General features: G+C 45.2%; 1 protein-coding gene across 3 annotated transcripts in view; it reads left to right on the top strand.

Moving 5' to 3' along the window:
- The window catches only part of LOC115142937 (pleckstrin homology domain-containing family A member 6-like), a 180,060-nt gene that overhangs the window by 67,090 nt on the left and 93,414 nt on the right, over window positions 1-19,556 (top strand). For all 3 annotated transcript variants that reach the window (XM_029682819.2, XM_029682818.2, XM_065001727.1), the window contains one exon: window positions 5,683-5,775. The gene's annotated coding sequence lies outside the window, so the exon portion shown is untranslated. The remainder of the gene's footprint in view (window positions 1-5,682; window positions 5,776-19,556) is intronic.

Here is a 19,556-nt window from a genome sequence, read left to right as displayed (position 1 = left end):
GACACAGCTCTGCATGCTGCTGGGCCTGCAGTTTAGGAACTCTACCCTCAATTACACACACACACACACACACACACACACACACACACACACACACACACACACACACACACACACACACACACACGATTGAGTTACTCCTTGTAATTAGAAAAGTGTGTGTGTGCGTGTGTGTTTGTATGTCTCTCCCTCTGTAGAGAACAGCTTTCACTGAGTTTGTGAATGCACTGAGTGACACATTAGTCTATGAACTTCATCTAGCTGCCTCCAGAAACACATTAACTGCTGGGAGGATTTGCATTGATGTTAACATCGCTGATCAATAAAGTTCATTTAGATTAAGTTTTGGTGCGCCAGAGGTTCATCTACTTAGGGCATCAGTAAATGACAACGTTGACGGCATGTTGGCAGTAGTTTGTTGCTTGTAGGCTACATTTTGCAGTGTTGGTTAACTCTTATGAAGGCAGTGTGTGGTCCCAAAAATTGCTTTAGTACAGGGCTGTTCACTTCCGGTCTTGGAGGGCCGAAACACATCTGTACAGGGTTGTTCACTTCCGGTCTTGGAGGGCCGAAACACATCTGTACAGGGCTGTTCACTTTACATTTACATTACATTTAAGTCATTTAGCAGACGCTCTTATCCAGAGCGACTTACAAATTGGTGCGTTCACCTTAAGACATCCAGTGGAACAGCCACTTTACAATAGTGCATCTAAATCTTTTAAGGGGGGTGAGAAGGATTACTTTATCCTAGGTATTCCTGAAAGAGGTGGGGTTTCAGGTGTCTCCGGAAGGTGGTGATTGACTCCGCTGTCCTGGCGTCGTGAGGGAGTTTGTTCCACCATTGGGGGGCCAGAGCAGCGAACAGTTTTGACTGGGCTGCGCGGGAACTGTACTGCCTCAGTGGTAGGGAGGCGAGCAGGCCAGAGGTGGATGAACGCAGTGCCCTTGTTTGGGTGTAGGGCCTGATCAGAGCCTGGAGGTACTGAGGTGCCGTTCCCCTCACAGCTCCGTAGGCAAGCACCATGGTCTTGTAGCGGATGCGAGCTTCAACTGGAAGCCAGTGGAGAGCGGAGGAGCGGGGTGACGTGAGAGAACTTGGGAAGGTTGAACACCAGACGGGCTGCGGCGTTCTGGATGAGTTGTAGGGGTTTAATGGCACAGGCAGGGAGCCCAGCCAACAGCGAGTTGCAGTAATCCAGACGGAGATGACAAGTGCCTGGATTAGGACCTGCGCTGCTTCCTGTGTGAGGCAGGGTCTTACTCTGCGGATGTTGTAGAGCATGAACCTACAAGAACGGGCCACCGCCTTGATGTTAGTTGAGAACGACAGGGTGTTGTCCAGGATCACGCCAAGGTTCTTAGCACTCTGGGAGGAGGACACAATGGAGTTGTCAACCGTGATGGCGAGATCATGGAATGGGCAGTCCTTCCCGGGAGGAAGAGCAGCTCCGTCTTGCCGAGGTTCAGCTTGAGGTGGTGATCCGTCATCCACACTGATATGTCTGCCAGACATGCAGAGATGCGATTCGCCACCTGGTCATCAGAAGGGGGAAAGGAGAAGATTAATTGTGTGTCGTCTGCATAGCAATGATAGGAGAGACCATGTGAGGTTATGACAGAGCCAAGTGACTTGGTGTATAGCGAGAATAGGAGAGGGCCTAGAACAGAGCCCTGGGGACGCCAGTGGTGAGAGCGCGTGGTGAGGAGACAGATTCTCGCCACGCCACCTGGTAGGAGCGACCTGTCAGGTAGGACGCAATCAAGCGTGGGCCGCGCCGGAGATGCCCAACTCGGAGAGGGTGGAGAGGAGGATCTGATGGTTCACAGTATCGAAGGCAGCCGATAGGTCTAGAAGGATGAGAGCAGAGGAGAGAGAGTTAGCTTTAGCAGTGCGGAGGGCCTCCGTGATACAGAGAAGAGCAGTCTCAGTTGAATGACTAGTCTTGAAACCTGACTGATTTGGATCAAGAAGGTCATTCTGAGAGAGATAGCGGGAGAGCTGGCCAAGGACGGCACGTTCGAGAGTTTTGGAGAGAAAAGAAAGAAGGGATACTGGTCTGTAGTTGTTGACATCGGAGGGATCGAGTGTAGGTTTTACTTTTACTTTTAGGTTATCACTTCCGGTCTTGGAGGGCCAAAACACATCTGTACAGGGCTGTTCACTTCCGGTCTTGGAGGGCCGAAACACATCTGTACAGGGTTGTTCACTTCCGGTCTTGGAGGGCCGAAACACATCTGTACAGGGCTGTTCACTTCCGGTCTTGGAGGGCCGAAACACATCTGTTTTTTGTTTCTACCTGGCAGTTCATTCCACGCGCCCCGTGTAGGAGGTCTGAATCAGTCCCTGATTAAAAGGAGGGGATGAAAACCAGAGGCTTGAGCTGTGAATGACAGTCAACCACACACTCCAGGATCCTATTCATTCATAATCCCCACTCACTGTTATCGGTCCTACATGGCTTTCAGCTTTCACAGTAGTGGTATTGGTTCAATTTCCTCACTTTCCTCACTTTCCTCACATCGTCCCGTCTCAAAAATGAGATGACGGATACGTTGCTTGTTATGCTCTACTCTGGACATCTACAGCTGATACTCTCTCTGAGACAATGGGACAGGGGCCACCTCTCTCTCTCTCTCTCTCTCTCTCTCTCTCTCTCTCTCTCTCTCTCTCTCTCTCTCTCTCTGCATGGTCTTTAGGTAGAGCTGGGGTCTGTTTCAGTAGTGCTGCAGTGGGTGTGGGGGGACAAGAGAGGGACAGCGAAGTGGGGCTGATTCAACACTAGAGGGGGCTAGTCTGCTCTAGAATGAGACTGGTCCGCTCACTTGTTTGAATGTGCCAGTGTTAATATCAAGGCCATTGGGAGTTGTGAGTAATTCCAAAATATGAAACAGTTGACACACAGAAAAGATTCTACAACATCTCATGAGCAAGACAATACTGAGTTTGACTTGAACATAGTAGTGTAGTTGCAAATGCCATCTCCTCTAGCTAGAACAGTATGTTCACTACTCTTCTCTCCTGTCCTAGTATGTAACTGGATAGTAACGAGTCTGCGGTGCGTACTCACTCACCAGTGATGTTTCCTTAAAAAAGGATTTCAAACACTACATAGGGAATAGGGTGCCATTTGGGACTCTGTTGTCACCGTTAGATCTTCATATCCTCCTGCTATCAGATACAATATTGTGTTGTCTCAGACTTGGCACTCGGCACTCAGCTGCTGCCTTTATAACTGTTGGCAAGCAGGCTGTGGTCATGTGAATCTTTTTTCAATCTCAATGATCTTATCAGCCTGCGTGTGTGTGTGTGTGTGTGTGTGTGTGTGTGTGTGTGTGTGTGGGCGGACTTGTTGCTGTTTGTGAATATATGTGTAGCCTACAACAACGTGTGTGCATACGTGCCTGTTTGTGAGATACTCTTGATGTTAAAGTGGGACAAACCCAGAAACAAACCTCGCCTAGTTCCCCTCCAGCCATAATGAAGTCCCATACTATGAAGTGTTTTGGAATAGATTACATGTTAGAGTAATTCATATGGTCATATTTCTGTCAGCAGTACAGCAATCCCATTAAAGAATCATGCAATTACCATTACTGTATTACAGGCTTGTGTTTGACCTTGTCTACCGAGGAGGTAATGTCCGACCTAGCTTACTACAGTAGAATACTTTTGGTACACAGCTCTAATATCTTTGTAGGCCAAGTGTCATTTAGAATAACGTTGCAGTATATGCTATGAAAGCAAACACAGCATCATGTCAGAGCTGGGAAACTGGCTGTGCTGATTGAAATGATGTCTTTATTATTCTGTTGTGCGGCTAATGGTCAGGCAAAATGAAACCTCCAATAGGGGATTGTTTGTGCACTGGCTTTTCATACATTCATCTGTCATTGAGGGCGAGACTGAAGGTCAAATCCTCAACCTCCACAGAGAAAGCCTTCTGTAGAGTGACAAGGAAATAGTAGGATCTCAGAAAGTGATACTGACAGGCAGAAATGTGGTGGCAGGTAGTCACTCTTTCTCTCTCTTTCTCTCCATGCTCTGTCTCCCTCCATATCTCCCTTTCTCTCTCTTTCTCTCCATCGCTCTGTCTCCCTCCATATCTCCCTTTCTCTCTCTTTCTCTCCATCGCTCTGTCTCCCTCCATATCTCCCTTTCTCTCTCTTTCTCTCCATCGCTCTGTCTCCCTCCATATCTCCCTTTCTCTCTCTTTCTCTCCATCGCTCTGTCTCCCTCCATATCTCCCTTTCTCTCTCTTTCTCTCCATCGCTCTGTCTCCCTCCATATCTCCCTTTCTCTCTCTCTGAGGAGCGATACACATGTTTGCTATTAGACATTTCATTTCTCTGACAGTAGAACTCCCTTTAGACCTCGGAGGCTATCTGTCATCAGCGTGATTAAGACTCCAACCATGTTACAATAACACACAAACCTGGCCTATACGGATAGGTCTCATTCCCTCTAGTCCTCCTTCAAAGAATGAAAGGTAGAAAAATCAAATAAAGGGAGAGAGGGAGAGGGAGAGGGAGAGGGAGATCTATAGACCTGGCATTGAGCCCCCATCCATCTCCCTGGGGACATGATGTCATCAGGGTGCGTCTGATAGATTTACTACAGCCCTCTGGGCACACGATAATGACCTGTACAGAAAATGCTACATCCATAACCGATACATTACATCCAGATCTGCCGGATCGTGTTTCATGACGCAGTTACGCAACCCTGCAACCTGTTTACCGAGATTAGGGACCTGTGATTGACTTTCTGTGGATTTCTGTTTATTGTTTCACATGGTGGCTGGGGAAAGGGGCTGTAAAAACTCGGAGACCATTAAATACCTTGTCGCAATGTTTCTCAAGGGATTTTTCAAGGGGGCAACATGTTATCACCTACGAAAGTAGCATTATCTTGTGCTTGTTACCTGGTAGTGTGTTAGTGCTGTAAACGGTGCTTAGCTGTATACTGTTAGTGTATCTTGGTGAGGCGCAGTGTGTACATTTATATGTGTTCTTTGAGGCATTTGTTGTCCTGTGATCTGTGCCATGTCGTGATGCTATTGTCTATCACGTTACTGTGCTGCCCTGCATTGTGTTGTGTTAATGGTAATTGTGGGGGTTGTTCCGTGGAAGGTCCAGTAAGGCCCAGTCAGCAGTCTCTGCCCAGGCTTCATTGATCTGTTTGCGGGGAGACTGAGGCCAGAGAGAGCCTCACTCTCCAGAGACACAGAGACCCAGAGATCAATACCCTCAACAGCCTGTTGTCATACATTAGACATGGATACACTCAATACACAATACAACTAAACCCAACACTCCTCCCATCTTTTTTTTTCTCGCCCTCTCTCTCTCTCTCGCTCTCTCTCGCCCTCTCTCGCTCGCTCTCTCGCTCTCTCTCTCTCGCCCTCTCTCGCTCTCTCTCTCTCTCTCTCTCTCGCTCTCTCTCTCTCTCTCTCTCTCTCTCTCTCTCTCTCTCTCGCTCTCTCGCTCTCTCTTTCTCTCTCTCTCGCCCTCTCTCTCTCGCTCTCTCGCTCTCTCTCTCTCGCCCTCTCTCGCTCTCTCTCTCTCTCTCTCGCTCTCGCTCTCTCTCTCTCTCTCTCTCTCTCTTTCTCTCGCTCTCTCGCTCTCTCGCTCTCTCTTTCTCTCTCTTTCTCTCTCTCTCTCTCTCCCTCGCTCCCGCAGTTGAATGGTGGCTTAGTGTGGGACTGCCCAATTCTGGTTCTGGTTTTCATCCTCTCCTTCTAATCAGGGACTGATTCCGACCTGGTACACAAGGTGAGTGCAATCTTTTGTTTCTTCTTCAATTGAACCTTTATTTAACTAGGCAAGTCAGTTTAAGAACAAATTCTTATTTATAATGACGGCCTACCCCGGCCAAATCCGGGTGACGCTGGGCCGATTGTGCGCCACCCTATGTGGAATTAACTACCGAGTAGTAACAAAAACCTGAAGTGTTTGTGGTTCAGTCAGCTCCGTGTATCTAATTAAGTAATTGGAGGCCTTGAAGAATATGAGAGGAAATCAGGAAGCCATTTCCTGCTGGACTGTACTCTCTTCTTTCTTTCACAACCAACCTAATAGGGTATTTGTCATATGTGTGTGCGCGTGCTGGTGGACTTTTATGTTTTGTGGAATATTTCCAGAGAGGACCCGTGTTGTGTCCCACTAGTTTGCCTACATCCCCTCAGGTTCACCACAGCAGTGACATGATCACACCCTGCATAAAGTGATGATAACTAACACTTCCAGGCAGGCCTACATCACATTACTATTCATTTATGTCCGTATTTACATATCTACACAAAGCCTGCAGCGACTCTTTCTGGGTCACATTCAGATACAATTACCATAACAGTCAGATAACATTACAATACAAAACGGTCTGTTCGTGTCACTGTTGCATCATTCCTGCAAAAAGGAAATACTGTCGTTATACCTTCATGTAATGCCCAGCATATTATCCGGTTTCAGCAGGGAAGGGAAAGGCAGAGTGTTTTTGTGTGGAGCTGAGATTTACAGATTTGTACACAGAGATTGCGGTCGTGTCCATGTGGTAATGGATTTAGTCTTATCTCTGGGTAATGTACTGTATGTTGTTCGAGAACGGACGGACAAATTGATTTTTGCTGCTTCCCTCAAAATTGTATTTGTTTGAATCTTATGCTAGTTACAATGTTTCAATATTGGTCTTTGCCAGGTTCTGGGTAATAACATCCATTGGGCACTCATTACTAGACTTCCTCCTCCTCCGGTCCTCTTCTCTTCTGGTCCCTGGGCCTTCCTGTGTGATGTGGTTATGGGCCGTGACCATATTAGGAAGGCAGAGTAGCTGTTACATCACTCTGCGACAGAGTTTTTACTGGAAATCTTTGTTTACTGAAATGTTTATACGATTCATCATTTGCCTACCGTATCATTAGCACCAGAGCACACAACTCGTCGTTATGTTGTAGGAGTGAGAACGGAGTTATGCAGTTTCAGGGCTTACATGTTTGATAGTCAGAAGGCTAGCTCTGCTCAGTTGTTATCAGAGGCTCACTGGTCAGATAGAGAGTCTAATGAAGGAGTTTGAGGTTTGGGAACCCGACCGGGTCGCTGCGCCCCTGTGCTGAACGTTTGCCAGCTAACTACCTGCCAACAAGTGGTAGCGATCACAAGACTGCGAACTCAACCGCATGTCCAAACTCTCCCCTCTGGTTCCCTATCAGAGAGCTAGTCTGCCAAGTGACCCGACGCTGTATTACAACAGACAGCTCTGCTTGACTTTAAAATAGGTCTTTATGAAAGAGTATTGCAGTAGTAGTGAAATAACCCTATGTTAGTTATTGGAACGGGCATGTAGGTACATGCGTTGATCCTGCACTTAAGCCTACTTCTTTTGTTGTACACATTTTAGTGTTAACTCGGATTAAAGTAATTAGCATCGGTAAGCACTATGAAACTACCTGTACTTACATACAGGTACCTGGTACAATATGATTAAACCGGTTGTTGCCTACAGTACGTGAGGTGAAAGCGTGTCCATTGAGGCTTACACAGTGACGTGTTTTTGAATAGATTGCACAGGAGTACGGTGAAAGACAGAGGCTGGTACTCATCAGCAACTCCAAATGAGCCATTTGACATTTCTGATGAGGAATTCTAAATTCTTAATGAGCAATTTGACATTTCTGATGAGGAATTCTAAATTCTTAATGAGCAATTTGACATTTCTGATGAGGAATTCTAAATTCTTAATGAGCAATTTGACATTTCTGATGAGGAATTCTAAATTCTTAATGAGCAATTCCAAATTCTAAATGAGGATTTCCAAATTACCAGACCCATTACCTGTTCCTCTAGCTACACTTTGTATCCAGATGCACCCACCCAGCTCTGACATTCTAATCTGAGGTGCAGTGTGTCTGTAGTTTCTCTACTTCTGTCTACATCTCCGTAGGTTTCGACAAGGATTACAATACCCAAAGACCATTCTCCTGCTATATATAAAATGGAGTGATCAAAAATGCATGGAGAAAATCTCTTATAGGCCATTAACTATTCATGAGATTGAATATTCATCAATTCACACTGAGCGAGGAGACATTATTCAAGAAAGCCATTTGACAAAATAAAGCATTAATGCTCATATGAACAATTCAATAAGGACATTGAAGATGAATAGAAAATAAGGGGGAAGCCTTCGTCTCTTTCTTTCTCACACACAAAGAAAATGTGAGATATTTCTGGGTACAACTCAGCATCGACTTGCTTGTAAACTGAATAACTGAAACACAATTATCTATATGAAGAACTGGATAGCAGTAAGAGGAATTATTGCATTTTGAGTTAGAAAGCCAATCCGCCCACACACACACACACAAATGCTGACTCAAAATGTACTCTAGGCCGACTGTATACACTCTCTCTCCTCACCCACTCGCTCCTTGTGTTTGTCTCTGAGTGATAATAGAACTCGTCCTCCTCCTAAGGCTGCTGTTAACACACTGACCCTCTGGCTGGCCCTGATACTGCTCCCTGAGTACTCATGGTAGAGATGGTAGAGAAAATACATCCATACAGTGTCCACGCAGTGATTTTTGTGGCACTCTTGTTTTCTTCACAGAAATAATTGACGTTATTTAACTAGCTCTTAAGGTACGGGATTATCCTCTACGTTCGACCACTGTACATGATAAAAGAACAACTGACACAGGTACCCTGCTACACCCACCCAGCATTGCTACTATATCCTTTGGGTTTTCGCCAGACATATCGTTTTGCATTCAGGCCAAAAAGTTAAATTATGGTCTCATCTGTCCGCAGCACCGTTTGCCACTTGTCCTCGGAATCTACAATGTGCTTTTTGGCAAAGCTCAAACGAGACTTGATGTGGCTTTTTTTGAGGAGTGTTTTTTTTTCTCTTGCCAGCCTCCCATAGAAGCCAGATTTGTGGAGTGTTAGTGATATTGTGGTCACATCCACACACTGACCAGTCTTTGCCATAAAGGCCTGAAGCTCCTTCAAAGTCGCCATTGGCTTCTTGGTAGCCTCTCTGATCAGTCTCCTCCTTGCCCGGTCATCCAGTTTGGAGGGACGGCCTGATCTATGCAGGGTCTGGGTGGTGCCATACTCCCTTCTACTTCTTAATAATGGTATTAACTGTGCTCCGAGGGACAAAGCCTTTGAAATCTTTTTATATCCATCCTCTGACTTGTGCCTTTCCACAACTTTATCTCGTACATCTTTTGAAAGTACTTTTCCGCCCATAGTGGATTCTTTGCTTTGAATTGCACTACTAAGCAGTAGAGTCCTCTGTGAACAACTGCTTTTAATCTGACCTAATACAAATCAGTACAATTGATCACAGATGGAAGCCAATTAGCTTGATTTGTGATCTGGAAGGTGGTCGGTTATACCTCAGCAAGTTTGCAATTCTAAGGGGTGGGTGTTCACTTCTCCAAATAGGGTATTTTACTGTTTCAATTTTCACTTTTTACTTGGATATTGTGGGTTACTGTGTGTGTACATAAAGCCAGAAAATTTCACATTTGATGTGTTTTCATCTCAGGCTGTAAGGCAACAAAAGGGTGAACATTTTGAAAGGGGGTGGTGTCTTTCTATACCCACTGTATATGGAACAATATATGTCATTGAAATAAGAGTAAAACATATATCTCAGCCTGGCTTTCTGCATCAATCCCCAATGCATCTCGTGTTTCATCTGTGTCGTCACACACACGCCCACAGGCACACACACACATTAAATACAACCTAGGCAAAGCAGACCGATACATCAGCAACCCAGTCATTTCACTATCTCAGGTTGAGTGTGTGTAATACATACTATCAGACTTCCTGGTAGTAGAACACCTTCATTCCATCAGATTACACATGTACAAGCCTCTGCTACCATAGGGGGAAAACTGCTATTAGGAACGGATGGTGGACATGAAAAAGGAAATGTCTCACACGGCAAATGGTGACATTCACTGCACGAAAAGGCACATTTATGGGTCGAACACTCCAGTGCACAAGTCCGAAGATCTACCGTATCTGGATATTTGCGAGCACGTGTCCAGCAGTGTTTGGCCCTGCACACGTCCCGTAAATCTCTAGCGAAGAACCACTTTGGTGCACAGGCGTGTATATGCCCCGAAATGGTTCAGTAGACCACCAGAAACGACCACACAAGTCTACCCACTTACTAGGATACATCTTGAAATTCCAGTGCACGCCTTTGACACTTACATTTTAGACATTTAGAAGTCGCTCTTGTGCAATACACCTCTGTCCATGTCTGCCCACATCTCTCCCATAAATGGCATGTCTGTGCACTTGCTCAAGGTTGTGCAAGCTCCGCCCCCACTGAATGCTAATGCTAGTCATTGCTAGCTTGCCTTAGTGGCTGGTATGTTAAAAACATAAATATGAAAATGAATGAATGAATAACATTGAATTAGGAATTCATGAATTAATAAATTACTTTTATTTGTTGGTATTATTATCAATATCACACGAGTTCCTACACTTTTTCAGAAATAACATTCAAGCACCACTATCACAGTTTTTCCAGCACCCCACAACACACCTATACTAAAATAACTCTTAGTTCCTTGAAAAAACCCCACACAAATACACTTCGTTAGAGCAGGAAAAACCAGGTAATTGCATCTGCATTTAGGCTAAGCAGGGCCTGAAACTAAACTAAATCCCATGGAGCCCTGGGCCAAGCTGGATGACTACTGCCTGTAAGGACCGACGCCCGGGATGAGAAGCAGGTACGGGGAGTCAAACATTTAATCAGGAACAGACATAAAACATGACAGGAACAGCGTCAGCACACGGGTAAACAAGGACATATGACAATCGATGCAGAAGCACGGAACAGAGCGTGGAACCAGACAGATATAGGGAAGTCAATGACAGATGTGATTGAATCCCGGTGAGTCCAATAATCGTTGATGCGTGTGACGGTGGGAAGGCAGGTGTGCGTAATGATGATGGCAGGAGTGCGCACTGCTGGGGAGCCTGGCGCCCTCGAGCGTCAGGGGGGGAGAGCGGGAGCAGGTGTGACACTGCCAGTAATCTGCTCAAATCCTTTCATATGGAGGAATATGAACGAGCCTGTCAAAGATCAACAAAAGTGTTTTCTAAAGAATCAAGCACAGCACTAACAGGAGTCATCCAGCTTGGTCCAGGGTGAGCCTCCATTGTGTTCAGAGTTGAGAGGTCTGTGGAATATAGGTCGCCTTGATGAAAACTCCCCAGAAATGATCTGTGTGGTATGGCTTGCCAAGTTGCTCTGGTCCCTCTCCAAGCAGCTCTGTTGTTCTTGACTAAGGGAAGTGAGCACCTCATTCCAGAAGTTGGGGGACTTGATGAACCTCACTGGTTTGTTGTTTTGCAGGCCATCCTCCTAATCGCTCATCAGGTCCATATTAACTCCTCTCCAAATGTCTCTCTCGTCCTCTGCAAGCACTGTTGACCGTGCAACTTGAACCAATAGAATACAGTAAATCAATGCATCAGTCTCAAGTCCCACCAAACCCAGATTGATAGTAAAGCAGAATTTACCTTTATCACTTGCCTTGATTTTAGTCCCCCCGAACAGTGTTTTATATCTTGTGAAATTACTGAGATTATTGGTATTATTGTGAGAGAATTTTTTAATTCTCTCCACCTGGTTTAAAGGGGCTCTGCATGCCTTTGGCTACATGCACTCGCTGTATCACCCACAAACACCTACCCAAAGGTCATTCTAATCAAACAAGCTACAAGTTTTCTATTTAATACTGTCAGTTCACAGAGCTACAGGCAAGTGGACTATTGTAGGAAGCATAATTTTAGCCAAAATGTGTACCAAGCTCATGACTACTGTTATTTTGAGTAAAACAGTCAGTTCATTTCTGATACAGAGGCAATTAGTGTTCCAACAAAGTACCATAATTCTGATTTAAGGAACTATGGGGGATAAAGCAGCAACTCTTGATCAGGTGGGTGGAATTCAACGTTTCTTACCATTGTACTCTTCTAGACTCAAATATATAACATGCGGACTCTCCTTCACTGCAGCCAACGTGAGGAAAACATTTAAACGTGTCAACCCTCGCAAGGCTGCAGGCCCAGACGGCATCCCCAGCCGCGCCCTCAGAGCATGCGCAGACCAGCTGGCTGGTGTGTTTACGGACATATTCAATCAATCCCTATCCCAGTCTGTTGTTCCCACATGCTTCAAGAGGGCCACCATTGTTCCTGTTCCCAAGAAAGCTAAGGTAACTGAGCTAAACGACTACCGCCCCGTAGCACTCACTTCCGTCATCATGAAGTGCTTTGAGAGACTAGTCAAGGACCATATCACCTCCACCCTACCTGACACCCTAGACCCACTCCAATTTGCTTACCGCCCAAATAGGTCCACAGACGATGCAATCTCAACCACACAGCACACTGCCCTAACCCATCTGGACAATAGGAATACCTATGTGAGAATGCTGTTCATCGACTACAGCTCGGCATTTAACACCATAGTACCCTCCAAGCTCGTCATCAAGCTCGACCCTGGGTCTCGACCCCGCCCTGTGCAACTGGGTACTGGACTTCCTGACGGGCCGCCCCCAGGTGGTGAGGGTAGGCAACAACATCTCCACCCCGCTGATCCTCAACACTGGGGCCCCACAAGGGTGCGTTCTGAGCCCTCTCCTGTACTCCCTGTTCACCCACGACTGCGTGGCCACGCACGCCTCCAACTCAATCATCAAGTTTGCGGACGACACAACAGTGGTAGGCTTGATTACCAACAACGACGAGACAGGGAGGAGGTGAGGGCCCTCGGAGTGTGGTGTCAGGAAAATAACCTCGCACTCAACGTCAACAAAACTAAGGAGATGATTGTGGACTTCAGGAAACAGCAGAGGGAACACCCCCCTATCCACATCGATGGAACAGTAGTGGAGAGGGTAGTAAGTTTTAAGTTCCTCGGCGTACACATCACAGACAAACTGAATTGGTCCACCCACACAGACAGCATCGTGAAGAAGGCGCAGCAGCGCCTCTTCAACCTCAGGAGGCTGAAGAAATTCGGCTTGTCAGCAAAAGCACTCACAAACTTCTACAGATGCACCATCGAGAGCATCCTGTCGGGCTGTATCACCGCCTGGTACGGCAACTGCTCCGCCCACAACCGTAAGGCTCTCCAGAGGGTAGTGAGGTCTGCACAACGCATCACAGGGGGCAAACTACCTGCCCTCCAGGACACCTACACCACCCGATGTCACAGGAAGGCCATAAAGATCATCAAGGACATCAAGCAACCACCCGAGCCACTGCCTGTTCACCCCGCTATCATCCAGAAGGCGAGGTCAGTACAGGTGCATCAAAGCTGGGACCGAGAGACTGAAAACAGCTTCTATCTCAAGGCCATCAGACTGTTAAACAGCCACCAATAACATTGAGTGGCTGCTGCCAACACACTGACTCAACTCCAGCCACTTTAATAATGGGAATTGATGGGAAATGATGTAAAATATATCACTAGCCACTTTAAACAATGCTACCTAATATAATGTTTACATACCCTACATTATTCATCTCATATGTATACGTATATACTGTACTCTATATCATCTACTGCATCTTTATGTAATACATGTATCACTAGCCACTTTAACTATGCCACTTTGTTTACATACTCATCTCATATGTATATACTGCACTCAATACCATCTACTGTATCTTGCCTATGCCGCTCTGTACCATCACTCATTCATATATCTTTATGTACATATTCTTTATCCCCTTACACTTGTGTCTATAAGGTAGTAGTTTTGGAATTGTTAGCTTGATTACTTGTTGGTTATTACTGCATTGTCGGAACTAGAAGCACAAGCATTTCGCTACACTCGCACTAACATCTGCTAACCATGTGTATGTGACAAATACAATTTGATTTGATTTGATTTTAAACATGTAATAGGACCATGTACGAACTTTGTATTCCCAAGGGCCAGGAGTAATACAGGAGTAAACCCAATTACATAAAAACATCTCTAGAAGAATCTACATTACTAGCTAATTGCCTTTACAAAACATGTATGTTGTACTAGGTGAGTATGTATGAGGCATCAGGATTTGAACAGGGTTAGTTACCTAGCTACTGTTAGCTAGTTTATCACTGAAGATGGTGGTGTGCAAAAGCCCTAAATATACACCCATACATTACATGGGCAACAGTACAAACAAATTATAGAAGAGGTCTGTGTATGAAATGTAACAAAAACCCATGAACAGCTAGCCAACTACAACATAAATTGAAAGTGGCTAGCTAGTAGGGAGAACTGGTAGGCTAGCTAGCGCCTAGCGCTGAGCTAGCTAGCGCCTAGCGCTGAGCTAGCTAACGTTAGCGGTTAGCAATTAGCATGCAACTGTTAGAATCAAATTTCATAAAAAGTACACCTAAAAAGTACATCTAAAATACATCAATCAAATTCAATCGAATGTATTTATAAAGCCCTTCTTACATCAGCTGATGTCACAAAGTGCTGTACAGAAACCCAGCCTAAAACCCCAAATGGCAAGCAATGCAGGTGTAGAAGCACAGTGGCTAGAAAAAACTCCCTAGATAGGCTGGAACCTAGGAAGAAACCTAGAGAGGAACCAGGCTATGAGGGGTGGCCATTCCTCTTCTGGCTGTGCCGGGTGGAGATTATAACAGAACATGGCCAAGATGTTCAAATGTTCATAGATGACCAGCAAGGTCAAATAATAATAATCACAGCGGTTGTAGAGGGTGCCTCAGGTCAGCACCGCAGGCAGAAGAGTTGAAACTGGAGCAGCAGCACAACCAGGTGGACTCGGGACAGCAAGGAGTCACCAGGCCAGGTAGTCCTGAGGCATGGTCCTAGGGCTCAGGTCATCCAAGAGAGAGAGAAAAAAGAGAGAGAGAGAGAAATTCACACAGGACACCGGATAAGACTGGAGAAATACTCCAGATATAACAGACTGACCATAGCCCCCCTAGCCCGCCGACACTAATATCCGCAAAATGATGGATATTAAACATTTAGGAACATACAAGTGTCTTATATCAGCTAAAAGCTTAAATTCTTCTTCTTCTTTAATCTAACTGCACTATCCAATTTACAATAGACTTTACACCAACAGCATGCCATGCGATTGTTTGAGGACGGCGCCCCACATCAAAATATTTTTCCACCAGCACAGGTTCCATAAATTCACAAATAGCGATTAAATATTCACTTACTTTTTGAAAATCTTCCTCTGATTTGTCATCCAAAGGGTCCCAGCTACAACATGAAGTGTCGTTTTGTAGGATAAAATCCTTAGATTTGAGTAATCCAGTCGTTCAACAGGCAGAGAGAGGATTCCAAAAAGCTACCGCTAAACTTTGTTAAAACATGTCAAAATATATTTCTATTTAATCCTCAGGTACCCTAAAATGTAATTAAACTATAATATTTCATACAGAAAGAAGTATGTTCAATAGGAAAACAATATTAGCAGGTGCGAGTCCTCTTCGTCGCGCTCGCAGACTGATTTCCAAGTCTGTATCCCAGTACTAAAACTCCTAATTCTTCCTCATTTGGGAAGAAACAAGCCATAAAACCTTGAACAAAGACAAATGAAATCCAGTGGAAGCCATAGGAATTGCATACTGGGAGCTGGATTGTAAGTTTTCTCTATACCTTCTAATGGGCTCTCAAAAAGCAACAGGCAGTTTACTTTGGGCACGTCAGTCAGACTGGAAGTGGAGAAAATATGAGCCTTACTATTGCAGCATAAATATTGGAGGCTGAGGCACTGTGGCCACATCCGACAATACCCCCGGACAGGGCCAAACAGGCAGGGTATAACCCCACACCACTAGAGGGATATCTTCAACCACCAACTTACTATACTGAGACAAGGCCGAGTATAGCCCACGAAGATCTCCCCCACGGCACGAACCCAAGGGGGGGCGCCAACCCGAATAGGAAAATCACGTCAGTGACTCAACCTACTTAAGTGGCGCACCCCTCCTAGGGACGGCATGGAAGAGCACCAGTAAGTCAGTGACTCAGCCCCTGTAATAGGGTTTGAGGCAGAGAATCCTAGTGGAGATTCATTAGTGTTGTTTATATGTACAAAAGTTTACAACAGAAATAAAATAATCTGAGATGCCATCTTGTTCTCATTAACTTACATACAAAGTGTGTGAGCGAGCTTAGCTTGGCTACACTCATATGAATGACAAAATCTCACTGTTTTTTCACTAAGTCAAAACACTTCAATTAAACATAAAATTGAATTTAGATAAACATGTCATCTCTAGACTTTGAAAAGAAACCAAACATATAAATGCCACAAACCTGAAAACAGGATAAATAAGGAGACACAGAGAGTTGGCTTCTTTTCACTGGGCTTCTCGTCCAACAGTTGAGGTAGAGGCACGCGCCTGTTAGATTTGAAAATGTACGTGATGTGCACAGTCCGTATTATTTGAGGTAGATATGTGCATATAACTAGAACGAAATAAACAGTAGCAGCAGCTTATATGATGAGTCCAAAAAGTTAGTGCAAAAAGGGTCATTGCAGATAGTCTATGTAGCTATTTGGTTAACTATTTATTTAACTATTTAGCAGTCTTATAGTTTGGGGTAGAAGCTGTTCAGGGTCCTGTTGGTTCCAGACTTGGTGCATCGGTACCGCTTGTCGTGCAGTAGCAGAGAGAACAATCTATGACTTGGGTGGTTGAAGTCTGCCAGTTTTTAGGGCTTTCCTCTGACACCGCCTGGTATAGAGGGCCGACATGGCAGGGGGCTTGGTCCCAGTTATGTAATGGACTATGCTCTACCCTCTGCAGCGCCTTGCGATCGGATGCCATGCAGTGTCCATACCAAGCGGTGATGCAGCCATTCAAAATGCTCTCAATGGTGCCGCTGTAGAACTTTGAAGCTTGAAGCTCTCGACCTGCTCCACTATAGCCCCATCGATGTGAATGAAAGCGTGCTCGGCCCTCCATTTCCTGTAGTAGTCCATGATCAGTTCATCTTGCTGACGTTGAGGGAGACAAAGGACCTGATCGTATTACAGTTGAATTGTTTAAGCACAATTTTGTCAAAACGCTACACACAATTAGCACAACCCTACACCAAAGTAGCACAACACCTCAGATCATTTGCAAAATGGAACACTTGTCAAAACTATACACGACTTCATAAAAATAATATTTTGTTACCATACGAAACACACACATTTCATTTGACTTCAATATTTTTGAACCAGTTACACGGCTGTTGCTAACCTAAAACACTTTTAGCAAGTCTAATTGTCAGTGATTAGAGTATTGTAAATGAAGTACACAGCGAAAGTGCAACTATACAAACACTACACAAGACCAATGCTGCAGACTGAGGAAAATATCATTTAAACATGTCCCAGTTTCCGTGCTACTACAGTAGTGTGCATAACACTGTTAGCTCAGCAAACAGACAACGTAAAATACTGTATCCAGTATAGGTTACAATTACAATAAATAACAACAACAAACATAAAAATAATCTGAAAAAAAACTGACAACATTGTACAGAAAATACTACAGTAAACATACTATACATTATCTCTTCGCTTAGCAAGCAATATCGTCATTAGCAAGACAACGTGGGAAGAACCATCTTGAATGTGGAATCCATCCTTGCACAGCTGCCGTGTCGACTTGGTCACAGGTGTCCTCCATGACCTGAATGAGGGGTACCTGAGCCTGGGGCTGGAAATCGTAAACCTTCCTGGCCTGAATGAGGGGTACCTGAGCCTGGGGCTGGAGATCGTAAACCTTCCTGGCCTGAATGAGGGGTACCTGAGCCTGGGGCTGGAGATCGTAAACCTTCCTGGCCTGAATGAGGGGTACCTGAGTCTGGGGCTGGAGATCGTAAACCTCCATGGCCTGAATGAGGGGTACCTGAGCCTGGGGCTGGAGATCGTAAACCTCCATGGCCTGAATGAGGGGTACCTGAGTCTGGGTCTGGAAATCGTAAACCTTCCTGGCCTGAATGAGGGGTACCTGAGTCTGGGTCTGGAGATCGTAAACCTTCCTCCGCCATGCAGAGAACAACTCTTCGATAGGGTTTAGAAACAGAGAGTATGGTGGAAGGTATAGTACTGTCAACTGTGGATGGTGTTGAAACCAGTTCTGGACCAAAGCAGAGCGGTGGAATGACACATTGTCCCAGATGACCGTGTATTGCATCTGGTGCATTTCATTACCTGCTGTGACGATGTGGTGCAATCGGTCCAAAAATGCGAGAATGTGAGGTGTGTTTGTAAGGGCCCATTTTGGCATGGAGGACAACCCAATGCTATGAAATGGCAGCACAAAGTGTGATGTTACCCCCACGTTGCCCTGGGACATTGATTATAGCCCTGTGGCCAATGATATTTCTGCCTCTCCTTCTTGCTTTTGTGAGGTTGAACACTGCCTCATCAATATATATGAATTTGTGCAGGATTTCCTCAGCATCCATCTGCAAAACTCCCTGAAATACAGTGAAAGACAATGTTGTGTAGTTCAGGATAGGTCTAGTATACAGTCAATGTAAAAAAGGCATGTGTGCAGTATGCAACATCACAGTGCTAAAGTGAACAATACAAACCTCCACATACTCATATGCCGCAGCCGTTTGACCCTCTGAATTCCGCTCAAAAGGCACTAGATAAAGTTGTTTCATTTGAACCTGATGTCTTTTCAGGATGCGTGCCAGTGTTGACAGAGACCTGATGGACATTATTGAAAATGGCATGGTCACCGATGTTGTTGGCTTGTTGTTCTGAGCCGGATAGCATTATTGGCCAAAACCATGTTTATTATCTCTCTCTTGTTCTTGCGTGAATATGGGCCCCCTTCCTCCTTGTCGTTCCCGACCCTCAATCCTATGTAGAGAATAATACATGTAACTTACTGTAACTGTAGACAGATCTACCTGTTTTCTTGTCGAAAAGTCCTTATGACAGATGCCACTGTATATCTGCTTAGATTTGGCTGAACTCTCAGCCCAGCTTCCCTCAGCGTCAATCCGTGGTTCACAACATGGTCCACTAGTGTTGCACGAATGTCATTTGATAAGTTTGGTCCTCTTCTTCTTTGTGCACGTCCTCCTCCTGCTTCAGGTCTTCCTCGACCTCTGGCTTGGCCTCTGCCTCTTCCTCCTTCTCCTCCTCTGTGTACTCCTCCTCTCACCCTCACTCTTCTTCTGACTCCTTCCATTTTGTTTGAAGGCAGGTGAACCTACCTGCTGCATTTTTATAGTCAAACCTGATTGGTGTGTCTACAATTTAGCAATCATGTGTTTGTGCACCTGATTGGCTGTGTTTAACAGATTGGCTCATAGGTGTGGTAATTTGACAGTCAGTGCTTTGGAATTGCAAGGAAGTGTCACGAATATTACCGAAGGTGGCTCCCCTTCTTGTTTGGGTGGCGCTCGCCGGTCGTCGTCGCCGGTCTACTAGCTGCCACCGATCCTTTGTTCTGTGTTCGTTTGGTTTTGTCTAATTGGTTTCACCTGTTCATTGTTTGGTTGTTAGGG

The sequence above is a fragment of the Oncorhynchus nerka genome, linkage group LG15, assembly GCF_034236695.1.
Source record: "Oncorhynchus nerka isolate Pitt River linkage group LG15, Oner_Uvic_2.0, whole genome shotgun sequence".
NCBI lineage: Eukaryota > Metazoa > Chordata > Actinopteri > Salmoniformes > Salmonidae > Oncorhynchus > Oncorhynchus nerka.
This window is presented reverse-complemented; position numbering and strand designations above follow the sequence as displayed.